Genomic DNA, 17,109 nt, shown 5'->3' with positions numbered 1-17,109 from the left:
AAGCGTTAAATTGTTGTTGTTACTGTTTGTTGAATAGTCTTAGTAATTAAAGGAATTAATTTTTATTTTATTTAGTTAATGACTCACTACTTTAGCACTCCAAGAGCTTGTTGACCTCTGTTCAACAAAAAAAGTTTTTGAATAAAACAAAAGCCTATATATATAATCCAAATAAAAATTGTTTAATATTTTATAATTTGTGATATCTTCATTTTTTATAATATTTTTTGAGTTATGAGTTAACATTAGATACATACTTTGCAGAGATAAGGAACAACACGGAGTTTAATAAAGAAAGAGAGAGACAGAGAGAAAGAGAGAAGACAGGAAGTAGATAATTGTGTAAGACTGCTTTTATCTCTGCATACTATACATAATATATTTATTTAAAATTCCAACTAAGTTTTTTTCTTATATTTTTCTAATTTAATTATTGCCAATTAGGTAGTAGAAAGCCTGTTTAAATAATATAATAAAAAAAAATAAAATAAAATAAAATAAAATAAAAAAAATAATTATTATAGCCTACTTTTTAGAGTTAAATTCTTAAGTGAAACTCAAATGGAAGTAAATGAACGAAATAACTTCATTTATCTATTTTATATACAACTTAATTAAATGTATTTTAATTTGCGGCTTTTACATTATTTTATATTAAATTATTTTCAAAAACTGATTTGTTATTTTATATTTATTTGATCAAAGACTAAATATAATATATTAGTAATTTTAATTATTATTCAAATTATTTTTTGATGTCATTCTTATTTAAATTAAGAATTTTATTTTTTTTTTTTTTTCAACTTTTACATTACACAAAATTGTCAAGAGAAATATAATTTGAAATAAACTTCATAAATTCCTTAACTTTTGATAATTTAGCAATCAAATGAATTATTTAACGAATGCAAGCCCTAAAGCTTACAGTTTGAAAATTGGCTAAAAGTCAAAATGCCATCTGACATTTGGAGAGTCCCATTGTGCGGGGGCGGGGGAACTCCAGTCAAAACGGTTTCCAAGTCCTTGATTAACACCCACACATCAAAGTCTAAGTCTGAGTCAGCTCCGAGTTGCTGATGCTCAGTTTTGATAGACAGCACCCAAAGGCCCAAAAGCCTCTGGCTGGTATTTATTTGTTTATGAAATGTTAATTAGCTGCAATAAACCAGACGTAATCAAGAAACAAAATACTTTGCACACAGGCTTTGAGTTTGAGACAATGGCATTTCAGGTATGAAGCGGAGTGGGACTTGTTTTTCTTTAAAAACAAAAACAAAAAATAATAATAATAATAATAGACAGAAAATTCAGTTTATTATAATTTTCACGCTTGTCTGGGTTGAGTAGACCTTTTCGCTTCGTCTCTCGGTGAGAACGATTTAACCTTTATCAACCGATAAGGCTTTCGTTCTTTCTTCTATTTGCCAGATGAGAAACCACAATGAAAGGAAGATGAAGAGTAAGAATGTTGCAGTTGAGGGACCATGACTACATAATACCCTTTCATGGTGCCAAAATAATTATTTGGGGATTTATGCACTAACTTAATTTTTCAAATAGTAATTCTTTATTAAAATAGAGCTTAACGAAGCTCAAAATTAATTTTTTGTGAGCACAGACGTAGGAAAAGACATTAGAGAAAAACCTATATACCCTTTTCAACTCGCGAGCTACTATAAAGAGAATTTGTATATTGCTTAATTACCTTTCCTCGTAGGTCGAACTTTTCTGAGAATGATGTATTAGCTATAAAAAAATTATTATCTCCATTTGCCCAAACTCAAAACCTGTCTAAAGTTTCTTTGCCTGACATAGTTGGAATATTTAGTTATTTGATTCGATGTTCTTTAACCGAACATATGAGCCTAAGATCACAAATTTAGTTTGTCTTTTATCTTGTTCACTATCTATAAACATTTTTATATTACACAGATTATTCTTACTCCCACCAAAATAGTTCAGTTTTACCTAGTACAGTGTGAAAGGGTATTTTATATATGTCTAGCATTGAAAATGTCAAACTTTTCTTGCTCTTTTAGTTTTTTTTTTTTTTTTTTTTTTTTTTTTTATTTATTTCCACATAGTTTGCCGCATTGTCCAGAGGCCAAAAAAGCATAAACAGATCAATAAAGACAAAACAACAGTTATAGAGCTGGGTGGGCGACATAAACTACTGTCAAGAGCAAAGAACAAACCCTAAAACCCGAATCAACAACGACAGCGTGAAGCAACTGTCGCAGTTCCCATGCAAATTTCACTGGCGTCCCTTAGTTACCCCGTCCCCCCTCCACAACCATTAGAACTGTAGTCCATGTCTATTTGTTTGCACAAATAATGTGTAAGCAGGCATATTTTTGTCAACGAGGCTAATTCCAGTCAGAGATTTACGTGACAATGGCTTCAGGGCTGGCTAAGAGCTGAGAGCAGGAATTCTTTGGGAATTCCAACGGACGTTGGACGATAAGAAAAAGCAAAAAAAAAAAAAAAAAAAAAAAAAAAAAATGGAATTGCCAACAACAACAACAGCAAGAAGAAGAACAACAACATGTCATGCAGCTCGACACAAAAACAATTACAAAACAAGTTCCATCAAAGCGCTGCTGCTGCGAGTGAGAGCGAGAGGTGGGCAGTGGGCGAGGGAAAGTGAGAGTGAGAGGGAGATGGGTGCATACTAAAGCTGAGGTTTGTCTTCGTCGTTTTGCGGCCAGTCAGTCAGGCCATAAAAAGCAAATATAACGGCAATGGCGAGAGGTAGGCCATGAAGCGGCATCAACAAAACTGGGTTAGCGAGGGACTGGGCATGAGCGAGGGGTGGGAGGGACGAGGGCGGCTTGAGTACTTGCAGAAGTGGATGGCGCTGCTGCTGCTGCTGCTGCTGCTGCTGCTGGACAGCCACTCCTCCATTGTTACCACAAACATCTCTGTTGCGCTGCTACTGCTGCTTCTTCTTATTCTTGTTTTATTTTGTTTTTCTTCTCTGCTTCGCACCTATGCAGCATTTGCTGGCGTTGTCTCCACGTGGTTTATTGTATTGCAAAATGAATGTGTGACACATATCCCAGTTAGCCAAGTCGACAGCGGCGTTCCACTTGCGTCGACAACAATCAGAGCGATATCAACTGGGCAAATATGTCATATGTGTCAAGAGCTATAAAGCTCCTTTGAATATTACCAAATGATAAATATCATTTTAATTTCATTTTGTGGTAAGTTGTCACAGTACGTATACGTAATATACATATTACAATGCAAACAAAGCAATGAGAGAATATAACAAAAAAAATGTATATGCATATATATACACTTCAATTAGGTGGTCAACTTTAAATGACAAATGAATAAAAAATAAACAAACGCAGAAATTCATTACAAATCTGCAAGAGAACTGAAACTGTAAATTTTTAACACGCCAAAGGCAACTCAATACACTCACATGCACATTCACGTTCACACTCTCACTCCAGCCCTGACTAGCTCAATATAAGAGATTGCCTTACGCCATGAGCTTTTCATTCATATTTGTGCAACCCACATTAAGTACCGCAACTCTCCAGCTTTCCGCTCGTTACTCTGCCCATCTCCCATCCTCTTCACTCATACGTTCGCCTGTCGCAGCCGTCGCTTGTTTATTGGCTGACAAGTGCTGTGCGTCCGGCTACTATTGCGGAAATGAGCAAATGACTAATGACTGACCAAGAGTCAAACGCCCAGTAGACGACGACGGCAGCCGTCATCTCTCTTCATCGCATTTCCCCTGCCCTGCTGTCGAGTGGTTGCTTGCGTGTGCATGTTTGTGTGTGTGTGTGTGTGTGTACATTGCGCTTCAATTAAAGAAACGCAGGAAATTGAACTTTTAGCGGGACAGTCATGAGGGACGGATAAGGAGGCAGCATCAATCGTTACGTTACGGTACCTACTTGTCTGTCTGTCTCTCCCGCTGGCCTAGCTACCTAGCTGGCTGGCTGGCTGGCTGGCTGGCTGACTGCTGTTTGGTGGTTTGCTTTGTACTTAAAGCGAGACGCGCGTATCCGTATCCAGTTGTTGCATATAGTACAAGTATTTAAGTATGGGCTGCTGTTACAGTTTGAAGAGCACTTCACTTTAGCACTTTACACTTGCACATAAGCATGCACACACTCACTCATTCACATACAATCACACTCACACACACACACTCATATATGCAGACAATAAACAATAATCACGCTGTGTGCCTTGAAATATCTTGTGCGATTTCTTTGTACCGTTATAATTGTAGCGCCACATTCACTCATTCACGTTCACCGCATGCCGACAAAAATATAACGAACGAACGCGCGCGTGTACGTTAAACGTCTACGTTTACGTTCACGTTCACGCTTACGTCAAACGGTTGCGACTTGCCGCTGCCGCCAACTGCTGTCGCGCCAAATAACAAACGTGTACTGACACATCCGCACAACATTATGCGCATTTTATGGCCGACGACCTTCGCCGTGGACTTCGTGCATTTTTAGTACACCCACGAAGCCGACCCGATGACAACACAGCCGAATGGCATGCAATCAAAAAAACATTGTCCTAGGCGCAACAGACGAACGTTAAACGTGCCAAAAATGCAATGAGCCGCATTTAACGTGAGAGCGCCACGAAGAGAGCGCCGAAGAGTGTGAGAGCATGCGCATAGCATAACGGTTAAATATTAAGAGCTGGCAATGCCCCGCTGCCCAGTTGAAAATTCAAAAAACCGGACACAGATTTGACGACGCTTTGACAATGAAGATGAATGAATGCGAGTTGTGTGGTGTGGACATAGGAGTGCAAAGGGTAGGGGCAGACTGGACGGGGGACTAGTTGATTGAAGTGGAGTGAAGTGTGTGTTGTTATGTGCCCTTTGACCGCAGGTGCCGGCCGACAGCTAATAAACTCGAAAATCCAAAATGTTCGTCGAATTTATTGTAAAACATTTCTAGCCCCGGGCACTAAGACTGACAAATGGCCACGCACCCAGGCAATTTGCAAGTTCCCTCCTCACCCCCTGCGCCCTCATTGCTCATGCTCAGCTAACCTATAAAGTTTACGCTCGTCTCTTTTGGCCATTGCATGTTTTATGCTCAAAGCGTTCGTTGTTGCTGTTGTTGCTTTTGCTGCTGTTGCTGCTTGGTTTTTAATATACAATATTAGCCGGTAGTGATGTTTCAATTAATTTTTAAGGTAGTTCGAAGAAGAAGATGAAGATGAAGAAGAAGAGGAGCAGCCATGATATAGCAGAGCTGAGGCAGAACAACTTCTAACCGCATGCTAAGATATGATGGCAGCTCCCAAACCAACAGACAAATAAATGGGTTGCTGCAAAGGGTAAATTTTTCATAGCTGGGTGGCTCATCGAATTTCGTTTCGGTCTGAGCTCAAGAAATTGCCGTGGATTGGAGATGAGGTAGAAATTGCGGTTAGCTGCATTGGTCAAGCGAATGAATTTAAGGACTTTAAACAATTTATGTCGATGCTCAAATGGTACGAACATATTGTAGATGTTTGGCTAAGAACTTGACTGGGACTGAGATGAAGAGCGAAGATATACCATTGATATAGATATATGCATATTTATACATATGGAGCTATATGTATGAATGAAAAAAAGCGAAAAGACTGAGTCGATGATCAAAGACAATTATAGGCAGATATATAATTTATAATGGACTAAATGTAAAATAAATTAAATATTGTTTATTAAAAAAAATATTTTTATAAACTAATAAATGAATTGAAATAAAATTGTTTATATTATTACTATTATTATTATTATTATTATTATTATTATTATTATTATTATTATTATTATTATTATTATTATTATTATTATTATTATTATTTTAATAAATGAAAAAAATAATTTAATTAAGAAATAGGTTATTAGAGGTAGCAACTTGAGAAAAGCCCAAAGTACTCTCATTTTTTAAGAGCTCTGAATATATGTTTGATCATCATCGAGGTGTGTGAGGACCCCAATATAGTAGGCGTATGATAAATTTACATTTAATTATATTTAATATATAATTAAATTATAGCTTGTACAACCCCAATCTCTATCACTATTCATAACTCAAGCCAGTCAAGCTTAGTATAATTTATTTAAATTCCGTAACACCATCAAGTATGCGAGTATATATAGTCCACTTGAAAGTCTCTATAAATCGCAATCCTTTTGCTTAGTCGAACATATTTCTTCCACTATATATATATATATATATATATATATATATATATATATATATATATATATATGTATATAGGAATACCGTTATGTGCGATAGTCTTAAGAGCTAATCCCCGTCGGACTGAACATTTGCAAATTTTGCAATTTTCAGTCAATTGTGTGTCCAGCTGCCAAGCTGAGCGCCCCGTGTGGAAGACAATTTAAAACTCTTACACTATACCCATCTCTATCTCTCTCTCTGCTTCACTCTCTCTTTCTGTTTGGCATGTTCTACCTACGTTCTGGTTGTAGTCGTAGTTCCCCCAGCTTGTTGTGGTTTAATGGATTTGCAGTTTGCAGTTTCTTAACAATTCGATGTTATTTTCGCTCTTTCACTTCCTTTTCGCGCGTGTTCAATTTTTTTTTTCTTTCTTTCTCCCCCCTAACACTCTACTGGAATTTTTTCTATTTTTTTTTTTTTTTTTTTTTTTTTTTTTTTGGTAATTGCTTCCCATTGTTGTGCTTCGATTGCAAAGTTGCGCCCGGCTCCCAGGACTAGCTGGACGAAAACCCCAAAGGACTCGCAGCATTGCAAATTGTGGTGCATTGTGCAGCCAGCTAAACATTTAATGTGCACACTTGAAGAAGGAAATCGAAAGAAGATTAAAGCATTGGGATATATGCGAAGTATGTGTGCATATGATATACACATGTGACTGAAAGTAAGTAGCCAGAGATTTATCTGCAATAAAATTTCTTATTCTCTTAACATTTGAGAGCATATGAGAAATACAATTGTGAAACAGTTGAGATGGGTTGACCAGGGAGAAAGCTTGACTGAAGCTGTGAAAAGACATAGATAGCTTGTCTGATTTGGAGGAATGAAATTCCAAATTCCTCACTATGGATTTTTTGAAAAAATCAAGATGAAATTTGGGATTTAATAGATATCAGGAAATGGACAAGAAAATTATTGAAAAACAATCAAAATGAGCTGAGCATAGATTAGAATAAGAGACTCGTGTCAACCGCATAATTAATCCTCAAGCCACAGACCCACTCCTCAGTCCCAAGCATCAAACTTCGGACTCAGCTTCCACGTCAAGTGTCATGCTTCAGTCGTCAGTGTTGAACCAATACAGCCTCGGCATCCACTACGTCGCAGCTTTAAGCCTCAAGCATAACCCTCAAACATCAATCTCACCCATCAGTGTAGAGTAAGGACAGCATGCATCAGCCTCAGCCCAAAGCATCAGCCACAGTCATAAGATCAGACTCAAGCCGCGAGCATCTGTCTCAAACTTCAGCATCAAACCTCAAGCCTCTGCGTCGAACCGAGCCGAGGCATTCTCAAACTCAAACTTACGTATCAGTCGAAAGCCTCAGCATCACGCCTTAGTCTCAGTCTCAAATCTCAGCCTCAAACCTCAAGCGTTAATGTAGAGTCTAGACAGCCTAAGCCTCGGGACTCAGTATCAGTTTCAAGCCTCAAGCATAAGTGTCGAGCCTAGACAGCTCAACCTCTGCCTTACACCTCAGCCTCTGCTTTAGCAACAATCTCAAGCGTCAGTTTCGAGACAGCTTCTGCCTCAGCCTCAGTCTCAAATCCTAGACCGAAGCCTCAGCCTCACTCTCAGACTCAAGACTCAGCCTCAGTCTCAAACCTTACTCTAAAACCTGAAGCTGCTGTGTAGAGCCAAGACACTCTCAGACTGAAGTCCGTTCAAGCGTTGGCCTCGAATTAAGTCCGCTTCAAGCCTCTCGCTTCTTACCCAAGCCTCAAGCCTGACAGATCAAATCACAGCCTCAGATTGCAGTATCACCCAATATATTTGCTAGATCTATCCATGCACACTAAAACGTATCCTTTCCCAACAATAAATATTTTAGTTTGAAACCTATAATTATAAAATACAAATACACATAATTATATCTCTGCAATTTTCGCCACATGAATGACCGATTTATTTTATTTTGTTTATTTATTTATTTATCTTGTGTTAGATGGTTTCTTTTTTGTTTTATTTCGTGTGTTTTTGCTTTGATTGGGCTATCGAAATCACAGTGTTGCACAAATGAACTCCCCGGCCAGCACGTATCTAATTTCATTTCTCACTACATGAGTGCCACATAAAAAACTAATTCAAAGCGCTCAATATAATTTATATCGCTCGCTGGCTATCTCTGGAAGGGACTTTCGGGCCCAATGGCCGCTCAATCGCACACACACACACACACACACACACACACGCACTCGCACACGCACAATCGAGCCAAAGAGGCGAAAGAAATTTTTGTAATTTTTATGACCCCAAAAGACACATCAATTCCACCCCCCCCAAAACGTGCCACGACAGGGATCGAGCTAGGGTGATGGGGTGTCCAGGAGAGGGGCAGAGGATGGAGCTTTTTTGGCAACAACAAACATATTTAAAGATGTAAGCGCAATAAAATAAAATAATAAAAATACACAACTTTTGTCCGGCCCATTCCAAGAAACTTGTTTGCTTGTTTTGTTAGGCCGTATATATGGTGGGCAGTTTGGGGCGAGAGGGCTTTGTCTCGGCCTCGACTATAAACTGTTGCAAGTTATCTAAAGTGTTAAATCACCTGATGCCGTCAGCATGAAATTTACGCACATAAATCTTTTAGAACGAGCCCTAAACTCAGGACGAGTCCGAGTCCGAGTCCGAGACCGAGAATGAGAATGAGAATGAGCCCAAAAATAATATAAACCAAAACATAAGCAGGACCCAAACTAGCACGAGGTTGGTTAGAGGAGTTAGTGCGGACTTAAAATATATCTAAAAAAAAATTTATAAAAATAAATAGATGCTAAAAAATTAATAATTAAATAATAATACATTTTTAGTGTTTAATTTTTATAGGAAAAAAATGAAATACACACAAAAATTAAAAATCAATTAGCCCGATAAAAATCTAAAATTGTAATACAATTTTGAGAATTATGCAAGTAAACTTTTGCTTGTGGGTAAAATTTCTGCCTGGCCTGGCTAAATATATTACTCAACAGAGTTAACGAGAGTTGGGTATATATGTATCTTCTGGGTCAGAAGCAATAATAAAGTTTCACAGAAGCCCATTAGTATGCCGGGCCGTCTTTGAGTTCAGTTTGTCCATTTGACTGCCTAATTGTTTATCTAGATGAAAATCTAAATGAAAAGAATTCAGACGATTTTATATATTTAAAAAAATTTATTTTACTCTTTTATTTATTTAGTTATTTTTTTCTTTATCTGGAGCATGAGAAATACGTCATATTTATATAAAGAATAAGGGATTTTTTTTTAAATAAATATTCATCCATATATATCTTTTAAATAATAAAATTCCCAAAGAATATATATCTCCAATATAATTGTAATAAATTTTAGAGTTTATGAAAAATAAAAATTATCTGACTTTTTTATTGCCCAAGTTAGCAAAAGTATTCACAGTTCATTCAACCTGTATATAAATAAAAATTTATATTTTTTCTCTAAATAATATATTAAAAAGGAACTCATTTTAGATATTCAATTCTCGAATCCCTCACAAATATTTTTTCAGCCCATATTTATAGGCAGCCCTCGCAGTTGCAGTTGCTTAAAAAGGTTGCCAAACAGCCCGTTGACAGTGCCCGGGCTCACACTCCAGATTTATACTACGTCCCTCTTCCATCGCTGGCCCCCCCTCCCGCATAAGCCGCCCTCGTCGCTAGGCGCGCCCTGGCCATCGATCGCTTTGAGAAAAGGTTACGTGCGTGTTCGTAGATATTTCCTCTTAAATGAAGCGAGTAGACGGATGGGGGCGTGGCCTACCTGGTGGGAGTTTCGTGTATATTTTATAGGTTTATAAAAAGGCGCCTTCAGCTGACGAAAGGCGGTCGACTGACAACTGGCAACTGTCTGGCAACAACTGTTTCCTATCATATGCCCATTGATTGGAGCGGGCGAGACGGGGTGGAAGTTCGACAGGCTGGGGCACAGCAGGAAGCTGTTCAAATAGTTGGCAATTGGTTGCGTTTCAGCCAACTCAGCTCGATTGCTATTTCCTTGGCTCTTTCGCTTCGCTCTCGCTTCACTTTGGCTTTCTTTTTTATTTCCTCATTGAACTTCTACTACTAACTTGGCCAGCAGCAGTACACCTGTCTAAGGAGTTTTGCACTTGAAAAAAGCGGAAAGGGGCATGGGAGGGGGGGCGACGATTGGGTATTAGCAGCTGGATCAGCAAAAGCTGCTGCGGCAAACAGTTGGAATCAACGGTAAAAACAGCTGCATAAAAGTGGCTAAGCATTAGAGTGGCGCAAGGGGGAAGCTTGGAGTTGGGGCGTGGCAGGCGTTTAATGTAATGAAAACGGCAACAGCCAGCGACAATAAAAAACAACATTCGATGCGAAGCGAAAAGCGCGCAAAACGCGAATGGGAATGGGAGAAAAAAAGAACAAAACCCCGAGAGCGTTTAACAAGCAAAGGTCATGGGTGAAGGGGGAAGGAGTGAGTTGAGGAGTGTGAGGAGAGTGCGCCCAAGGGGGGTGCCCAGGAGTTGAACGTTTATGTGCAAAAGTTTTTTGGTCACAAAACGTTTTGAGCGCTCAACAATCAAGTCAAAAAGCACAGCAACAACAACAACAACAATGACAAAACTTTGGATGGCGGGCGGTACGAGTGAAGCTAATGATATGTTGAGTGCCCACATGCATTAACTTTGACTGTATTATTAACCCCAAGTAAATCTCTTCAAATGTGTGTGTGTGTGAGAGGGAGAAAGAGGGGAAGAGCTTATTGAAAGTGTGTTAAAATTTGAAAAGTTTGTAAAAGAAGTTGATAAGAAGGTACTAGAGAAAGAGATGAAGAGGGAGAGAGAGAGAGAGAGAGAGAGAGAGAAAGACAGATAGTCAAGACGGACAAAAATTCAAATTGAAGGAATCAGGATAAGAAACAGAAATACGAATAGAAAGGGTAAGAGAAAGGTGTGGGCACATAGAAAAAGAGCATGTGGGCGAAATAGGCGAGAGAAATAGAAATAATTATAGATAGACTGACGAAAGCACAGAGAACTAGAGAGCACTGCTCTCTTCAAGATGAAAATATTCATATAGATCTCCTTCTATACATATACTTTCTCTCTCTCTGTAACCTCTCTTTTCTTACTATCGCTTTCTCTCCCTTTATAAGCTTTGTTATACTCGCATACAGAGACAGAGAGCTAAACAAGTACAAAAGAAAAACAGAAAAAGCGGAGAAATAGGGAAAAGATTGCTTAATAAATATATGACAGGATTTACAAGTCTCAAAGTTCTTATATATATTAACATATTTTTAAAATATTAAATTAATATTTTATCAAACACACTTCATCATATTTACTTGAGTAGGCAACTAATTAATAATATCCATTACATAAATGAATAATAAAAATTTAAATTTAAAAATGATATATTGCAAATTTATTAAAATTAATATTATTAATAATATCAAAGCATAATAAGTCAAGCTTATTATATTAATTTTTCACTTAAGTTAAAGGTTTTTTCTATTTCTTTGTTTTTTGTTTTTCCTCCAAATAATTATGTCACGTTTTTAAATAAATATCTGAGTCGATATGGCCTAGTTCTTGGGCCTTAGTCTAAGCTCATACATTATTTGAATATTAAAAATAAATTAAATTACTTTTGTAGTTATAAGAAAAATGAAATAAATTGAATTTAATTGAAGTTAAAGATCAACATTTGCTGAAATTTAGAAAAATTTCTTTACTATGTTTGCAAAATATATTTACATATTATAATTTACATATAACAAGTTTTTAGCTTAAGCCTTTATTATATTTATATGTGTCCAAGTTTGATAGATATTTTGTTTTCCATTTTCCTTTTTGGGCTGGACATAAAGCAAAGCTTTGGACAAAGCCTTCAGTAGATGTCGAAAGATTGTTTTTGGCCCAGTTTGTTTTTTGGGGCTATCTGGTCGGGAATGTTACCCCAGAGAGTTGCCGAAACAATAGGGCAACAAAAAAGCGAGAGAATAGGGCAACTAAAGTGGGTAGCAAATGGCCTTGCTAACAAGTTTGCAATGCTGGCTGTTAAATGTTAATGCACCTGCAGCACACCCACCCACGCCCACTCGCCCACTCGCCCACCTGCGTCCACCTGGAGGGCCAATAATGAAAACTACTTCAACATGCAATAAAGCAAAGTGCCAGGATTTTGAGCACAGCAAAAGCGAATAATAATGAATTAATTGATTACAGGTAAATGGCAAATGGCGCATAGCTACAGTTGGAGTAGGGGGCGGGGCATGGGGGTGGACAGCTACAAGCGCAGGTAAGCTACCAGCCACCAATAATGAAAATAACAAACTAAAGAACAGGCCACGTCAAGTGCATAAGCCGCTCTAAGCGCATCAAGCCCCAAATGAAACATGTTTAAATAGAAATCTATTTGCCGCACCGTAAACCCCAAAATGGAAATAGAAATCGAGATCGAAATGGAATGGAAATGGAAATTGTAGGAAAATTGGCATTGGCAACAGCCAATAGAAGAGACAGGCTAATTAAAATTTAATTGCACATCTAAACGTAAATTTACAACAAACAACAGCAAAACAACCCGCGCGACGTCAAAAGGTAATACAACACGGCCTAATTATATCTATAAATATATATATACACTTCATATAAACATGTATATAAACATATAACTAACGGTTCTACAAAGGCCCTGCAAGCAAGTGGAAGGACATAGATGAAGAATAAAAAAAATAAGACAAATGACAGACGCTCTCAAGAAATTTAATAATAAAGATATCTTAATAAGAAATTCGAATTATTAGAAAAATAAATAAAATAAAAATAAAGTATATTACAATTAATCAATAAAATTTATCAATAAGAGAAAAAATTTGCTCTTTGTAATTTAATAATATCTATTAATAAAAATATATAATTAAACTAATAAATTCTTTCTAAATAATATTAAATTTAAAATATTATATACTTTTTATATTATACTTTACATGTATATATTTTGTAATGCAAATTAATATTTATCTTAAAAATTTAATTTGCAAAAATTAAAAAAAGTTTAAATTATGTATATTAAATTTTACTACAAATATTTTTTAATTTTTAATATTTTAGTCTTAACAACTATGTTGATGTAATGTTTAAAATCTATAATTATTATTTTTTTATAATATTAATACTGCTTTTTTTCAAGTTTCATAAAAACAAATATTCTTAATTTGAGTAAAAATTTTTTTATAGAAATATAATACATATATTATAAGCAAAGATACATATTTATTAAGTGCTCATATTGTTTATAAAAATATTTACTGTAACGGAAAATATGTAAATATACATACATATTTAATTATGTATGTTAATATAAAAAAATATAAACATTAAAAAAATGTTAACTATTTTTACATAATATATTATATCAATTTTTTATATTCTTTTATTTCCAAATAAATTTTTTCATTCAGCTTTCCCACACTCCTCTCAAGAGGCATGCTCTGCTGAGAGTACCCTCACAAAATGAAGAAATTAGGGTGTCACAAAAAGCCATCATTAAATGTTAAATTCAATTGCATTATGCAGTTAGTTGGCAAGTGGCATTTAGTTTGTCGTGCTGCACCGGAACCGCCTCCAAAACAAACACCCCTTCCAAACATACATACATATATATGTACGTACTTATGTATATATAAACACACATACGTACTATAAATGCAGTATATATGTATGTATGTAGCTATCACTCGCTGAGTGCAACAAATTTTCAAACATTTTCAAACATTTCCACAACATTCCCGTAGCTTTAGTAGTTCATAGAAAATTTGCCCGAAAAACTATTCTTTACATAATTTATGCGAAATTTTGCACTAATTGCAATAGTTAATGCAGATTTGAAACCGCATTTGAATTTCGTTCGTGTGCAACAACATGCGCCTGTTGTCATAAACCGCCAAATACCTCATTTACATACGAGCACATCCCAAAAAACACTATAAATAAATAGAAAGCTGACCAAAACAGCTGGTACAAACACATAAAAGAACAGTGCAGAGTGTCTAGTAAAAGTTTGTCATACAAATTAAATGAAGGCGAATTAGTAAACAAAAAAAAGTCTTATGTAAAATTATTGTTTACTTACTTCGTTACATATTATGTGTCAAACTGATGAGACTCAACTCCAATCTTAAGGTAGAGCAGAGAAATTAAGCTCCTAAGCATCCACACACGTGCACATACATAACGGCATGTCTTTAAGCACTGAGCCTCAGAGCGGAAGAGTACACTCTCAAACAGTCCACAAACTTGGGCGCACAGAAGACGCAAGTTGTAGATCGTAAGTCAGACTCGAAATGAGCGCAATGGAAACATTTATCCGCTTAAGAGATTGTTGATGGTGTGATGAGAGAGAGGAAGAGTTGCTGATGTGGTGCTCAGTCCCACATACATGTGTGCCCTTAACAGCTATTTATTTCTATCCAATGCACACGAAAGGGAGCGCATATGTAAAGGCAGGCAACAGTGGAGCAAGCAGTACAGCTAATGTGATATTTGCTCTGATTTATGTTTGTTTTATTTGCATTTGCACAGCTGATCAGTTGAAGTTTCTAAAATAAATTAATAAAATTAAATCAGAAAAGAATTTTAGCGTAATTAAATTATGTATTTGTTTACTGTTAGCAAATAAACAAAGTGCTGCATTCACACATAAATAAACATTTTTTAAAGACGCACAATTTAATTTTTGACACCATACAAATATAAATACTATTTTATTATTATTTACCAAATAAACCAAGCTGAGCAGCAGAGCTATAATATTTAAAATACAATTAAAAGGAAACAAGAGTGCAATAGAAATCAATATGCGTGTGTATAATTATGGATGTATGAGCTGCATTAAGCAGAGCTTTGACAGAGGATTTTTCGAAGAGAGCCGACTCTGCTTGAGTTTTTGTGCACAGCCTGCAGCTTTTTAAGCAGTATTGAGTCTTTTAACCTACAAAGAGCGAACAATACTGATTGAGTGAGCGGCATGGGCAATTGGTATGCCGTTACTTTAGTTGTGCATTATTTCCGAATAAGAGTCTGGGCTTTGTAATGTTTTTAGTGCGATTGAGCAGAACAGAGTCTTTTAACAGTGCGATTGAGCAGAAATGAGTCTTTTAACAGTGGACCTGCAGCTACTTACAGGGGCCCTGATACCCTGAGTGAGTGAGTGTGAGGGAGAAGTAACTGAGATGCCCTTATTTAATTGCTCATTCAGCTTAACTAAAATGCGAGCAGTGTGGACAATGTGAGAGTGGGAGTCTTATCTGAGGGCACATCAGCTCCGCTGATGGCAGGTGCTGCGTGTTTGTAGCCAAGCCTAATTGCACAACTATGAAAATTTAACAAATATCTATGTTTCTGTTTTCATTGGCGTAATAGTTTATGGAAAACGATGTGGAAAAACTCTCCTATTTACATAGTTGATGTAAAATTTGTTGCACTAATTGCAATAGTTAATGCAGATTTGAAACCGCATTTGAAATTTGTACGTGCCTGCTGCCACAGACCACAAAATATCTCATTTACATACGAGCCCATTCTCGGCGAGTAAAAAATAAAAATAGTACGCTGACCGAGACCAGCTGAAACACTCATGTGAATTGCATGAAGTGCGGCACGTGTAGCAAATGCATCAGTATAGGGCCCCATTGACAACGCCATTGGCATCCCTATTTGCATCTGCTTGAGCGTCACCCACCTCTCCCTCTCCCCCTGTCTCTTTCACACTCTTCTTCCACATCGTGGTCATGGCACGCGCAAACAGCAATTGATTTTATGGCGTATCTTGTTTTGCGTAAAGCTTTTTCACTCTCCCTCTCGCTCTTCCACTCTATTGGCACTTTATTAAACTACTCTATACAGTATAGGAAAACTACAAAGCTGAAAGCAAAAACAACAATAAATACCTTCTCGTTGATGAATTTGTAATACCCTAACAAAAGCTTTTTCTTTTTCATATATTTCTTGTGATTTTTTTTATGGATATTTAAAAAAAGATATGTTATTAAATTTTTTTAAGGTACCAAAGAAATAAATATAAATATAAATAAATATATTTATTTTTTACATAAATTTATTTATATTCATTTTTGTTAATTTGTATGTTTTTTTTTTAAATATTATTTAAATAAATTTTATTAGTCTGAAAATAAAGCAAAACAAATCAAATTTGTTAGAGCAAATAAAATAAACACTTATAAAAAAAAAAAAATTAAAAAAAAAATATATAAAGGAAATTTGATTTATGCATGCGACACTTATGTGAATCATGAATCATGAATATGATTCACTTAAAGAGTTTTTTAACACAATCAAAAGCAATATTGAAAGCTCAAGAGAGTGTGCGAAAAAACAAATTTGTTTCTCGTTCAAAGCGTTTGCATCAAGTGAATTTGATAGTGCTTGCGTACCCATTGAGAGTGTGAAGGTGGGGTATATTGGTTGCATGGTAAATTGGTTGGCATGAAAGGAAGGAGTGTGAGATATTGTGAAATAATATATTTATTAAATATATATATATTCATATTTGCCTCTCTGATGCAGCATAGTATGTAGGGTATCTATACGTCATGCACTTTCTCAGAACATGATCTTAAGAGCAGCAAGAACTCCCTTGCGTTAGCTCACTTATTTAAGCCATATTTAGCATGCGCTACAGGGTATCTGCACCTCGGGCATTAATTGCTTGTTTTTTACTCCCTTTTTTATTTTTGTAAATTATTCAAAAAGTTGCTGACACTTCCGTTTTTGTTTTCAGCTTTTTTTTTTTGTTGTTGTTCTTTGTGATGCACAAAGCAGGCTCGGCTGCAGCGAGCCCCAGCTTTAAATCGTGTGGGCGCAGTCACGCCTCCACCGCACACCCA

At 36.2% G+C, this 17,109-nt stretch overlaps 1 protein-coding gene across 6 annotated transcripts in view; it reads right to left on the bottom strand.

Annotated features, from left to right (window-relative positions):
* Nucleotides 1-17,109, bottom strand: part of LOC108611919 (uncharacterized) — a 120,558-nt gene that overhangs the window by 66,504 nt on the left and 36,945 nt on the right. For 2 of the 6 annotated variants that reach the window (XM_089465978.1, XM_089465983.1), the window contains exon 1: nt 3,918-4,452. The exons of 1 other annotated variant lie outside the window; for it this stretch is intronic. The gene's annotated coding sequence lies outside the window, so the exon portion shown is untranslated. Of the gene's footprint in view, nt 1-3,913; nt 4,453-14,336; nt 14,803-14,981; nt 15,065-17,109 lie in introns of those variants that run through there. 3 more of the 6 variants (XM_089465982.1, XM_089465979.1, XM_089465980.1) reach the window with 3 other exon arrangements.

Source organism: Drosophila arizonae, chromosome 3, assembly GCF_054131065.1.
Source record: "Drosophila arizonae isolate 15081-1271.41 chromosome 3, UAZ_ARI_1.0, whole genome shotgun sequence".
Lineage (NCBI taxonomy): Eukaryota > Metazoa > Arthropoda > Insecta > Diptera > Drosophilidae > Drosophila > Drosophila arizonae.
Note: the sequence above shows the minus strand (reverse complement) of the source record. Positions and strands in the feature narration are given on the sequence as shown.